Source organism: Gallinula chloropus (assembly GCF_964237585.1).
Source record: "Gallinula chloropus genome assembly, contig: HAP1_SCAFFOLD_241, whole genome shotgun sequence".
NCBI lineage: Eukaryota > Metazoa > Chordata > Aves > Gruiformes > Rallidae > Gallinula > Gallinula chloropus.
The window spans coordinates 135,370-147,508 of record NW_028168098.1 but is presented as its reverse complement, the minus strand read 5'-3'; the positions used below and the strand labels follow the sequence as shown (position 1 = coordinate 147,508).

At 55.9% G+C, this 12,139-nt stretch overlaps 1 long non-coding RNA gene across 1 annotated transcript; it reads left to right on the top strand.

The window, feature by feature from the left end:
• Nucleotides 1-9,794: 9,794 nt before the first annotated feature.
• On the top strand, nucleotides 9,795-11,214 carry LOC311204807. The gene is made up of 3 exons (XR_014618119.1): nucleotides 9,795-9,999; nucleotides 10,318-10,528; nucleotides 11,191-11,214. It is a non-coding gene; the product is annotated as an uncharacterized lncRNA (long non-coding RNA).
• The last annotated feature ends 925 nt before the right edge of the window (nucleotides 11,215-12,139 follow it).

Genomic DNA, 12,139 nt, shown 5'->3' with positions numbered 1-12,139 from the left:
TGGCAGGACCTGGTGCGGAGGTAGAGCCTGGCTGCCACTGTGCTTACCAACTCCTCCTCCGGCTGCAGGTGTTTGAGCCTGAAGGCGGCAGGACCATCACCATCATCCCAGTGAGGGTGTTGGCGAAATCCGTGTTCAGCCACTACAGCATCTACCCCGCCTCGCTCAACTTTGGTGCCGTGACAAGTGGCACCAGGAAAACCTGCACCTTCATGCTGGAGAACAAAGGTGACCTCGACTTCAAATTCCTCATCTGCAGACCAGAGCAGGATGCAGTGCAAAGGAAAAGGTGAAGAACCTGGGTTCTTGTCCATCTGCATCACCGGCGTGTGAAAAATGCCTCAGTATCCCCGTGTGTAGGGGGATAAAGCTGATCTGTCCATCAGCTGCAGCAGAAGGTGGTGCGGGCAGCTTTCTGGGAGCAGGAGGACTATCCTCCATGGGGAGGGAGGCTGGCTTTGGCCTTGGAGAAAGGCAAGGGGAGCTCAGCATGATGGATGTTTTCTGCTTTCTCCTCTCAGTTCACAACTCCCAAAATCTGTCCGCCCTCCCAAGAACATAAACGGGAGGAAAACATCTGCTACATCTCAGCAGAACAGGCTCTTGCTGTGGAAGAACACCAACCCCCTCACACAGGTGGGTGGCTCCGCTCCCTGACACGTGCTGCTGGAGCCTGGGCTGGGGTCTCATTACCATGGGAGGTGACGTGGTCTTGCGTGTGCCTGGCAGCTCAAGGCTCCATCATCTCCCAGCCAGAGCAGAGGCAGGAGCTGCTTGGTCCTGCTGAGGGTGCTCTGGCTCAGAGCTGGAGTTGTGGGGTGATGAGAGAGGAGCAGGTCTGCTGTTTGGTAGCCACAAGCCAAAATACATCTGGGAAAACCCCAGAGGCCCAACATCCCTGTTTGAACTCCCCATCTGTTGATTGGAGATGACCTTCTGAGGCTGAAGGAGCTCAGCTCCCACCTTTGCCCTTTACACCCAAGCTCCTCTCTTTGTGCCGCTTGAGACAAGCCTCCCCCTCCTCCCAGCATGTTCGTGTCAGCCTGGGGCTCCCTGCGGGCTGTGGTGTTGTCCCTGCCCTGGGATTGGGGGTCAGAGCCAGCGGGAGGCTGGGGAGCAGCAGCATGGTCCTTGCTGCTGGTATGGCTGTTGGACATCAGCCTCTGCCGGGACTCTCTCTGCAGACTCACCTCACTGTGGGCATGTTCACGGTGTACCCTGGCTTTGGCTCCATCCCTCCTGGGGGCCAGCAGATGATCACAGTGGATTGCTATGCCAAGCTGCTGGGGACGTGCAAGGAGAGCCTGTCCATCAATATCAACAACAGAGACCCCAAGGACCATCCCTCCGGCATCCCCTACTCCCTGTTTGCCGAGTCCTGCCTCCCAGGTACGCCCCACCCCCAGCTTCCCTGCCATCGGCACCCAGACTTACTCCTGGGACACACACCCTGACCCTAAATTTCCCCCTTAAAGCCCCCAGAGGTTCCAGTTCTCCAGTCAGCTGTTGCAGAGAGCTTGGGAGGGATGCATGGAAGGATGAAGGGAAAGCAATGTCCTTTAAGACTGGGGGTGACCAAGCTCCATCCTCACACCCAACCCAGCTGGGTTTTGCGGTGACCTGGGCAGCTTCTGAGTGGCCAGCAGGGTCCAGATAAATTCAGCGGGAAGGCTTCTCCGGCCTCACCCTCCCTTTGATCTTCTTGTAGCATTTGTGGTTGATGACATAGAGTCCATCTTTGAGGAGCACCGAATCTGCAGCAGCATCTACCTCTGCCACGTCCTCCAGAAAATGGAAGACAAGGGTGTGTTCATCAGAGATGAGAACAAATTCATCTTCACCAACGTCCTGGTTGGGCACCGGGCCACAGCTCGCTTCAAGATCCGCAACGTGGGCAAAGTCCCCTGTGATGTGGTCTTCTCCATCAAACCCATCCCTGGAAAGGTAAGAACAAGGAGCCTCGGGGACTGTCTCTCTTCTGTGTGGTGGCCTCCAGATGCATCGCAGCTTCTTGCCCAGACTGGCCTGGCTCTGGGCAGGTGGCAGTACACGGCAGAGACGCAGGTTGACAGTTGGGTTGAGTTCAGTCTGTCTCAAGCGAGGTTTTGATTCACCCCTCTGGCTCTTTGGTGAGAGACTTGAACCCTTCTCAGTATCTCTTGGGGTCACACTCGGGGCCAGGGAGGGGGGCTCTTCTGCTGGGCTGATGTGCCAGGGCTTCAGCACATCACTTCCTCAGGCTCCCTGGTCTTTTCCTTCTCTTTAAGAGCCAGTTCTAGATCATTTGGAGGGTTTCCCACACAGTCCCACCTCCCACATGTGCTGGGCTGGCCGCTCGGTGCTCAGAACAAGCTTTTGTCCTCCTGGGCTTTACAGCAGCTCCCTGGGCAAGGTCGGCACCGCTCTGGAGTCACCCCTGGAGAGTGAGGGGCCTGTCTGGGACTGTTCCCCATGATGTATCGATGAGTAAGGCTGCATTGCCTTGAAGGGTGTTTCCTCCTAACACCACTCTGTGGGTTCCTCCAAGCTTGACAGCTACGTGAGCAACATATTCAAGGTGGATCCTGTCCGGATGAGTGTTCCCAGCTGCTCCCACATCTTTGCTACGGTGACCTTCACTCCACAAACCATGCAGAACTACCAGTGTGCTTTTGAGGCTTCCCTCGATGCCCAGGCAAGGTAATTCACCTCGGGGGATCTTAGAGGTGACCTTTTCTGACAGCTGCCTCCCCTCTGGGAGCACGTAGACCTAACTCCAGTAACCCAGAGTCGTTTGGTAGCCGCAGGTTTGAGTCCTTAGCTTTAGACCACACAAGAAGCAGTAACAGAATCACAGAATTGTAGGGTATGGAAAGGACCTCAAGAGATCATCAGGTCCCTAATGACAAGATAGAGCCTCCTTGTTTATGTTAACATAAGAAGAACCCTTGTGATTCCCTGGGGGTACGTTGAGGTCTGTGCTGGCCGTGTTTGTGCTGGGGCTCCGACCTGCTCTTCTCCAGCCCTTGGGCTGCTTGAGGTGGGACACGCTAACTCAGCTTTCTGCCCTGATGAGCAATTCCTGCTCTTGTGGCCTTGGCAATATCCTTTCCTGACACATTATTTACTCCTCCCTTCTTGCTTTGATACTACTCGGGTGCCTTTTGTGTGTCTGTCATGTCACCGCAGCCAGGGAGCTGCTGTGCCTTGTCTGTGTCCTTGTTATTTACCCGCTGTACCGCCTGATTCCATGGAGGGGAACGACTGCTCTTATTCCAGAGGGCTTCAGCTCTCGAGAGCAGATTGCTCTCATGAGTGGCTCTTATCGTACTGGGATGAGGTGGAACCTGTGTCCTGGGGTATGGGAGCAGCAGCCAGGGAAGTGGGAAAGGGGTTGGTACCAAGCATCATGATGCCTCCTCTGTCTCCCCTGCAGCCCTGCGGCAGCTAAAGCACAGAGCCTGACCTTTGAGATCAGCGGAGATGGGAATCTGCCTCGGGTGACAGTCCTGCGCCCGGTCCTTCACAACAGGAGAGGGAACCCCCTGCTCCTCTTCAAGAAGCTGTTGCTGGGTGACTTAGAAAAACTCCCTCTTGTCCTTCGTAACGATGGCACCGTCCCCGTGCAGGTGAGGGCCTGCTCGGGAATGCTCTGGTCTCATCCCACCAAGGAGAGGTCCCAGCAAACGCCAAAGGAAACCCTTCCCTTGTGCTCAGTGCCCCTTTGTCGCAGGACAGTGACCCCCTCGTGCTTCCCAGGAAGGGTGTTCCTCCTGGAGATGGGGCTTTCTGGCCGGTCTGTCCTTTGCAGTTACGTGCAGCACAAGAATTGGAATTTCCCCATCTCTCTTCTCAGGCTTTGGTTCTCCATGGAACATGCTATAGCCATGGTCACGGCAGATTCATTTGATGGCATTTCACTGCCTTGTAATTAAATTTGGTTGTAGTTTCACAGAATCCCAGAGCATTAGGAGCTCATCTAGTCCCACCCGCTGCCAGAGCAGAGTCACCCAGAGTAAATCCCACAGGAACGCATCCAGGTGGACTTTGAATGTGTCCAGAAAAGGAGACTCTCTGGACAGCCTGTCCCAGGGCTCCCTTACCGGGAAAGAGTTCCTCCTTACAGTTTAATTACACCCTGCTCCTTACTTGTAGTATTTCCTGTCCTGTTTGGTGTGCTGACACCTCCGAACCCTTTTGGGGTTTCCAATTGTACTGAAGCTTTGCACTGAGCTGTGTTTGAAGTGGGCTGAGCCAGCAGCAGGACAGCGTTGATCTGCTGGAAAGCCCTGTACCCACACCAGTGTGGTCATGCTCTGTGTTCCTTTCCCTCAGCTGATGATAGACCTCTTGGACAAAGAAGGAGTTTTCTCCTTGAAAGCCAAGCCCACCACACAGTGCATCTACCAAGCTGCGGGCGTGCGGGACTCTCATGGAGAAGGTAAATTTGTAAATTCGGTGAAGTGTGGCCGTCTGCACGGGAAAAATGTCTGTCCAGCTCTTGGCTTGGCCCAGCACAGGCAGATGTTGATAGTTTGGCTCCTGGGGCTCTCTGTACCCCCAGTTTTACACATGGACTCTTTGCAAGGTTTCCTCCTAGCAAATTGTAAGAAGTTCTTCTGTTCTTCTGGACATGGTGGGTTGAGTTTTGGGGCGCTGTCAGCACTTGAATGGACTGTGTGAAGGTCTTTGCTATGAGTGGGGAGTTACCACCCTGACCAGAGGCAGCCCTCGAGCCTGCAGCCAGCCAGCAGAAGCCAAACCCACTGCATAACTCAGCTTTACTATGGCAGGGGCTGGCTGGGTGCAGTCTGAGAGAGAGATGGGTGTTCACCTGAGGTTAAGATAATTAAGGAGCAGTGTGCATGGTGGTATGAATGTAGGAAGAGGGTCTGGAACCACTGATGGGAGAACCGGTGCTTAGAGGCAGCTGGATTCACCCTCTTAAGCATCTCAGACCCCATGGAAAGGTTTTCTCTGTGGAGCTGTATGACTTTTCTCTGGCTTCCATCACTGTGTAGAGAGGAAGCCCCACACCGCTTCCCTGGTCCTGCATCACAAGGAAATAGCAGAGTTTGATGTGCTCTTCAAACCCAAGCTGGCCCAACGTGTGGAAGCAAAGATCCACATGTCTGTGGTGGACAACCCTTATGAAGAGACCGACATTGAGCTGGTGGGTGAAGGCTACGAGGATGACTTCACGCTAGATAACATCCATGGACTAGTGGCAGACAGCAAGGAGGAAGACACTAAAGATGATCTGGAGGAAGATGTGATTGAGGGTAAGAGAGGAGAGGCTGCCAAGCCAGAGCAAGGAACAGGGAAGCATGGTGCTGCTCACCCTGTGCCAGGGCAGGGGTGCTGTGGGCTTAGCACACAGATCCTGCTGCCTTTCATAGCCTGCAGAGCAGCCACGCTTGGGAAGGCAAAGGGACATCCTCTGTCTGGGGAGGAGCTTGTGGGCTGGCAAGGGAGGGTCAGAGATACCAGCGTTCGGCTGAGTATCCTGAAAAGGGGGTCTGCCGGCCTGTGGGGTGCTGTGGAGGTGAGGAGGACCACGTGTGATAATTTGTGGCCTCTATATAATGAGGTCTGTGCTGTCGCCCGCTGGACACGGGGTTCTGTGGGCGTGCCCAGGGAGGTGGTGGATGCCCCATCCCTGGAAGTGTTCAAGGGCAGGTTGGATGGGGCCCCGGGCAACGTTGTGTAGCTCCAGGCCTGGAGGTTGGTGTCCCTGCCTGTGGCAGGGGGGGTTGGAGCTCTGTGATCCTTGGGGTCCCTTCCAACCCAGACCATTCTATGATTCTATGATTTGTGGGAGTGGTAGGGTGGGGAACGGCATCTCCCAGACAGAGGAAGGCTTGGGGCAAGGAGAGGGGCTGGACACATGTGTCTGTGTGTGTAAGAGGGGTGGATGGACCTCACCACACATTGAGATCCCTTCCTCTCATTCCTAACAGCTGTCAGAGTGGATCACATCCAGTTCGGGGAGTGTCACATCGGGACCCCCTACCCCGTGACCTTCACCATCACCAACCGCAGCAAGGGGGAGGCGATGCGCTTTGAGTGGCTGGCGGAACCCCCCTTTCACTTCTCCCCCAAGGTGAGCTGGGGTGGCTCTGCCTTTCCCCACTGCACGGCCCTGCCCCACATGTTCCTGGGAGCTCCCCCCTATCAGCTGGAACCCACGTCGGTGCCATGTAGGAGCAATCCCAAATGGCTCCGCGTGGGAGCTTTGCTCCATGCAGGAGTTGCCATCCCTCATCCCTGGCTTTGCTGGGGCCGGGCTCTCAGTCCTGCAGCAAAGGCTCCGTGTTACGGGAGGTGGCATCTCCTGGGCTTTATCAACCCTCAGAGAGAAGCGCAGGAAGATGGAGATTCCTGGCACGGCTGCTCACCACATTGCTCCCTTCACTGGCTGTGCTGCTCTGGCTGGGGATTGGAGTTGGATCTTCTCTCTGGTTCTTCCTAGGTGGGACACCTCCATGCCGGCTGCTCTAAGGACATCACAGTCACCTTGAAATCGGACGTGGCCGTTGCCTTCAGAAAGCACCCTGTGAAGTGCACGGTGGCGAGCATCACCTTCCAGCTGCCGCCGGATCACGTTCCTGACTGGGACGACCACCTGCGCACCATCAAGTGGGTGGATGCCACGGAGGCCCCAGGAGCCACGTGGCCTCTCAAGAAGAAGGTAAGCAGCACAAATGCAACAGTAACAAATGCTTGTGTAACGAGAGCTGCTGACGGTGCCAGAGCGACGTCTCCGCTGGCCAAGGGACTCCCGCCTCCTCCTGATGTTTAATCCGTCCGTGAGGTTGACCAGGAGCCGAGGGAGGTCACACCCGATACGTTATGGTGGTTACATCTCTCCTTTTCCCCAAGGAGGAGGTAAACGCCGTGCTCTCCGGCTCGTGTGAGACGTGGGGAGCAGCACTAGCGCTGGGTGTGGGTGAGCTCTGAGCTCTGCGCTGACACCAGAGGTGTTGGCTGTGGTCTCTGTGTCGTGGGGCTCTCTTGTTATGGAGGCACTGTGTGGCCATTGTGCGGGAGTCCAGAGAAGTGTCATCTCCAGAAGCTCCTCCTTTTGCTCTCATTGTTGCCAACCACACCTCTCCTGGGTGATGGTTCTTCCTTAGTTTCTCAACCATTGCAAAACCTGTCATCCAAACTGCTTCCCCATCAGAGCATCAGCGCTCAGAGGCTTCCCAATGACTTTGTTCCCACCCCGAAATGCCAGTCCCCAGCCCTACACGAGACATCTGGAAGCAACAGTCCCCTGCTGTTGCCCTGTATGAAACCCCTGGAAAGGAAGAGCTGCTTTCTATGTGTGTTCATTCGTGAGGTTCTCCACTCACAGAGCTCCAGTGGGAGAATTAAATCCCCATTTAGAGGTCTGCTGCATTTACAGAGGGCCAGGAGAAGGGTCGGACACTTTATACGGTTGAAGCACAGGGACTGATCTCTGGTCATTGTCCCCATGGGTGTATTTGTGGTCACAGTGGTGATTGCTTTGATCAGGAGGTAGAAACAGATAGTCCAGCAGAAAGGTGACCTTTCTTTGTCACCTTTCCAGGGAAGGAAATGGGGATGGTGTGTTCCTGTACGGGGCTGGTTTGGCTCGGTCTGGCTTTCCGGGCTCTGCTCAGTGATTCTCCTCTCTCCTTGGAGGTGATCGAGACGGACCCAGAACCAGCTCACACTGTCCTGGAGAAGAGCAGCCGTGAGGTGGAGCTTCGCCTCAGCGCTGTCGTTGACTATGCGCAGTTCAAAATGGACACGGACACGATTGAGTTCAAGGAGACCCTGCTCTTCCAGACAAGGACGTTCACGTGAGTCCTTCCTCCCAGTTTATGTTCAGTCTCAGCTGCTCTTCATCCTTCTACACAAACCCTCTATGGTTTCATCCTTCCCAGGCCCTGGCTGGGTGCTGGAGCCCGTCTACCTGCACACAAAGCCAAGCAGGAGATGGTGGCTGCCGTCCTGCCCAGATGTGCCAGGAGAAGTTCAGTTCTGCTGTGCCTTTCTGCCGGGAGCAGCCGTGGTTTCGCTTTCCTTGCGTGTCTCCTGTCCTCATCTGCTCCAGGATGAGTTTGCAACCAAAATAATGTCAAGCTGAGACCTGAGAGCCTTAATCCAAGACCTTAATCCTAGAAGCCCCTTTGATTAAGCCTCTGGGATACCACATCTGCCCTTTTCTCTTTGACTTCCAAACTTTGGAATACTTTCTCATGGGACACACCAGGGCCACAAGCTGGACAGGGCAGAGCTGTCCGGGGAAGAAGATGCTCCTCAGCCTGAAGAAAGGGCTGCCAGGAGCCCACAGACCATGTCACTTCTCAACTCACTTGTTATTTATTGGGCTTTTTCCTTTTCCCCTCCTTGCTTCTCAGTTTCCAGCTGTCCAACAGAGGGAATGTGGCCCTGGAATACACCTGGCTGGAGGCTGTGGAGGATGAAAGCAAAGTGAGCTGTACCACCAGCACCATGGAGCAGCTCCCGCCCAGTCTGGACGGTAAGGGGCTGTCTGGGGGTGCCAGGGTTATCTTGTGGGTAGCTAAAGGCTTGGGGAGAAGACACACAACCTCCAAACAGGAATTGCTTTTCCATCCCTATCCAGTTATCCACTTTTATCAGCATCTTCCTTCTCCTTGCCCCCTCCCCGCGTTTCAGACCCTCTGGCACTGGCTCCGACGCGTGCGCTCTGTGTGGGAGCTGAGTGTGGCTCAGGGAGAGCCGCGCCATGGGTTTGGACTGGGAAGGGGGTGTCAGGGCCCCTCTTGCTGGGAAAGCTGAGGTGTGACAAGTGAGTTAACCAACCTGCTGGCACCATCTGGGCACAATTCCCAAAAGTCACCGTCTGAAACAAACCCTCCTGGCTCGGGCAGGGGAGTGTTTGGTGCAGGCAGGGACCCTGCTCGCAGCAGTTGTGGAGCTCGATGGGGTGGCAGTGACTCATTAACCCCCAGGGATGATGTCAGAGCACACGGTCTCCTTGGGAGCAGTGGGGAGGCTGGGCTGAGAGAGGAGAGCTGCCAGCTCTGACGCTTCCCAGCAGGAGCAGCCCAGCTGGGCAAGAACCCGGCGCTGGCCTCGATGCCGGGAACGTGCCGATCTCCCTCCCGTGTGCGTCCTGGTGCTGGCTCTTCCCCGGCACGGGCACGCTCCTGCTGATGCTGGGCTGGGCTCTGCTGAGCTCTCTGGCCGTGGGTTGGGAAAGCCTGGCAGAGAGGAGGAAGGAAGGAAAGGGTGTGAAGGACGGAGCAGTGCTGTCCCCCACAGCCACCGCACACAAACCAGCACCCCAAATCGTGTCTCCAGTTGGCTGCCGGGTCTGGTTTGGGAACGAATGCTGGCCAGGAACCGCTCTGCAGGAGAGGTTTGCCTCAAGCCACCCGGCCATGGAGATGGAGTCAGGGTAGTCCTGGTCCCATTGAACCCCCCATCTGCCAGCCCAGTGCTGTTACAGCAGGATGCTCAGTGGTCCGGTGTGCTCCAGGCAGTTCTCGGGGCCTTTTCGTTGTGCTTGTTGCCCCCAGCTCTCGCTTTCACATGGGTCCCTCAGGATATTTTGGGAATATGATTTAGGAAGCAGTAGCCTAGAAGCAAAAAGCCAACTGGCCGCTCTCCCTGCTCTTCACGGGGAGTCCTCCTGATGAAAGCCTGTGGCTGGAGATGCTCCAAGTACATCCCAGCTCCCTCCTACCTGCCTGCACCAGGAGGCAGAGCTTTTGGGAGGGTTTTTTCCTTGACAGATGTCCTCTTCCTTATCACAGGGGATTTCCTCTCCTCCGCTTCTGGTAGCTCTGTGAAGCTCCAGTCCAGCCATTCGAGCCAGCTGGACCACAGTGTGGAGCAGGTCTCTTCTTCCTCAAGCTGGTCTTTGAACACCGCCCGTGCCCCCACCCTGCCATTCTCCATCGAGCCCAACAGCGGCACCATCCTTGCTGGCCAGGAGCAGCGTTTCCAGATGAAGTTCTCTCCGACATACGTGGGGGACTTTGAGAGCCGCATGCTCTGCAGGTAGGAGACGTCCAGGCTTCGCTCGCTTCTGCAGTCGTGGTTATACCTCGGATCGGGGTGGGTAGGAGTGCAGATCTGGCAGCAGCCAGCCCCAGAGAGGCAGGGAAACTGCACATGTACAGGAGAAAAGCAAGATGAGCATCCAGCCTTGGTAGAAGGAGGTGTGGAGACACGGGGGAAAGATGTTGTATGAAATATTAAGCTCCTGGAGGGCTGCAAAATCTGGAATGAGAGATCCAGAAAGGGGGAGACACAGGTCACCAGTTAGCCTGGCCACCACCAGCTAGCCTGGCCCAACACCAGTCCCTTTCTTCCTAGGATTCCAAACCTGAGACCTGATCAGAAGGGCCCAGAAGTGGCTGTGAAGGGGAGAAGCCTCATGCCCAGCTGCCACTTTGACTTGGAAGACTCCGACTACATCACGGCAGAGACGCGACCCGGAGTTGCAGGGACCAGAGGAGCCAGAGCTCGATCTCAACAGGAAAGCGCTTGAGATGGCGGCAGTGGGACTGCGCAGCAGGAACAGAAGGTGGGTGTGGGCATGGCTTCTGCTGGTGGTCTCCTGATCACCCCCCATTAACCAGAGGCTCTTCCAAGCCCTGAGGCACATCTGTACCTTGTCTGTGATCTGATGGTGCTTGGCCAGCAGTCTGCTTGGTACCATCTTCCGAAGGAGCCTTGCTGGACTTCACTTGACCGTTTTGCCTTCATCTTGCCGTGCTGTCATGCAAGAGTTTGGCCATCGAACCCCGGACTGCGTTGGGTGTGCAGGGACCTCCGAAGGCCATCTGCCCCCTTCAGTGAGCAGGGCCACCTTTAGCTAGATCAGGTTGCTCAGAGCTTCATCTGCCCTGACCTTGAATGTTTCCAGGGATGGGGCCTCCACTACCTCTCTGGGCAACCTGTGTCAGGGTCTCTCCACCTTCAGGGTGTATCCCTGCTAATTGCTTCATCAATAGCCACTAATCGATAGCCACTAATCGATAGCCACCTGGGAAACAAGGCAAGTGAAATGTTTCTAGGTGAAACACCTCAAAAGCAGCAGAAGTGTTCATGCTCCCAGTGTCGTGCCCCTGCACCAAGTAACTCCTTCCAGATGGTGTCCAGGACTGGCAGCGCCTGATGTCAGTTACGGCACGGCATCGTTAACCACCCAGCACCTCATTAGTCCTTTTTTCTTTGTGTGCCCAGGACCATCACAGCCATGAACCCGACCAGTTCTGCGTGTTCCTTCCAGTGGATTTGCCAGGACCCCACGGTGCAACAGAGGGAGGGTGTGGAATAAATGCTGTGGGGTCCCACCCACAGGAGACTGTCCTCCATGAAGTTCTTCAATGTGAGTCCTTTCCCACAGGGTTTTACCTGTTCATCAGCTGCCCCGCCGTGGATCACTGCTATGGCGGGCAGTCATAAATCCCAATGTCTCTCCAGTCCTCCATGGGGTCACCAGCCTCCCCCCCAGCAAATCTCTCTCGCTCATCTCTGTGGGCTGCAAGTGCTGGCAGAGGCTTGCTCCAACGTAGGGTCACAGCATCTTCTTCTCTGTGTCTCCACCTGTTCCATCCAGCGTGGAGCCTCTCCACTGGCCACAGGTGGGGTCTTGGCCTTTTCCATGGACTGTGGGGAGGGGGAACACCCTCTCCACCGTGGGTTTCTCCACAGGCTGCAGGGGCATCTTTCCCTCCAACACCCGGGGTGCCTCCTCCCCGACCCTCCCCAGCCTGCGTGTCTGCACAGCTCGTTACATCTCCTCACTCCCTTCTCTGGTGGCAAAATGCAGCTGCCAGCAGGTTTTTTTTTTCTCCTATATGTGGTTCACAGAGGCGCTTTGGCCCAATATTTACACTTTGGGGCCACAGAGAATTCCAGCAGCTCCTCACAACAACCATTTTCTACAGCCCCATGTCTCTCCCAGCACCCAGCTACACAAAACTGTGACACCGGGGGAGCGGCGCGCTAATGACCCGGGGTTCATTAAAGTTGTTTTCATTAGACGCTGGGGTGTGGTGGTGACAGCAGCGACCTCCGCGCCACTGACGCCTGGCGTGGTGCGGGCGCAGAATGACAAGCTCTATGAGAAGAGGAAGGTGGCAGCGCTCGAGAGGGGAGAAGTGCGCGGTGGGAGGGGGGCAGGGGGAGG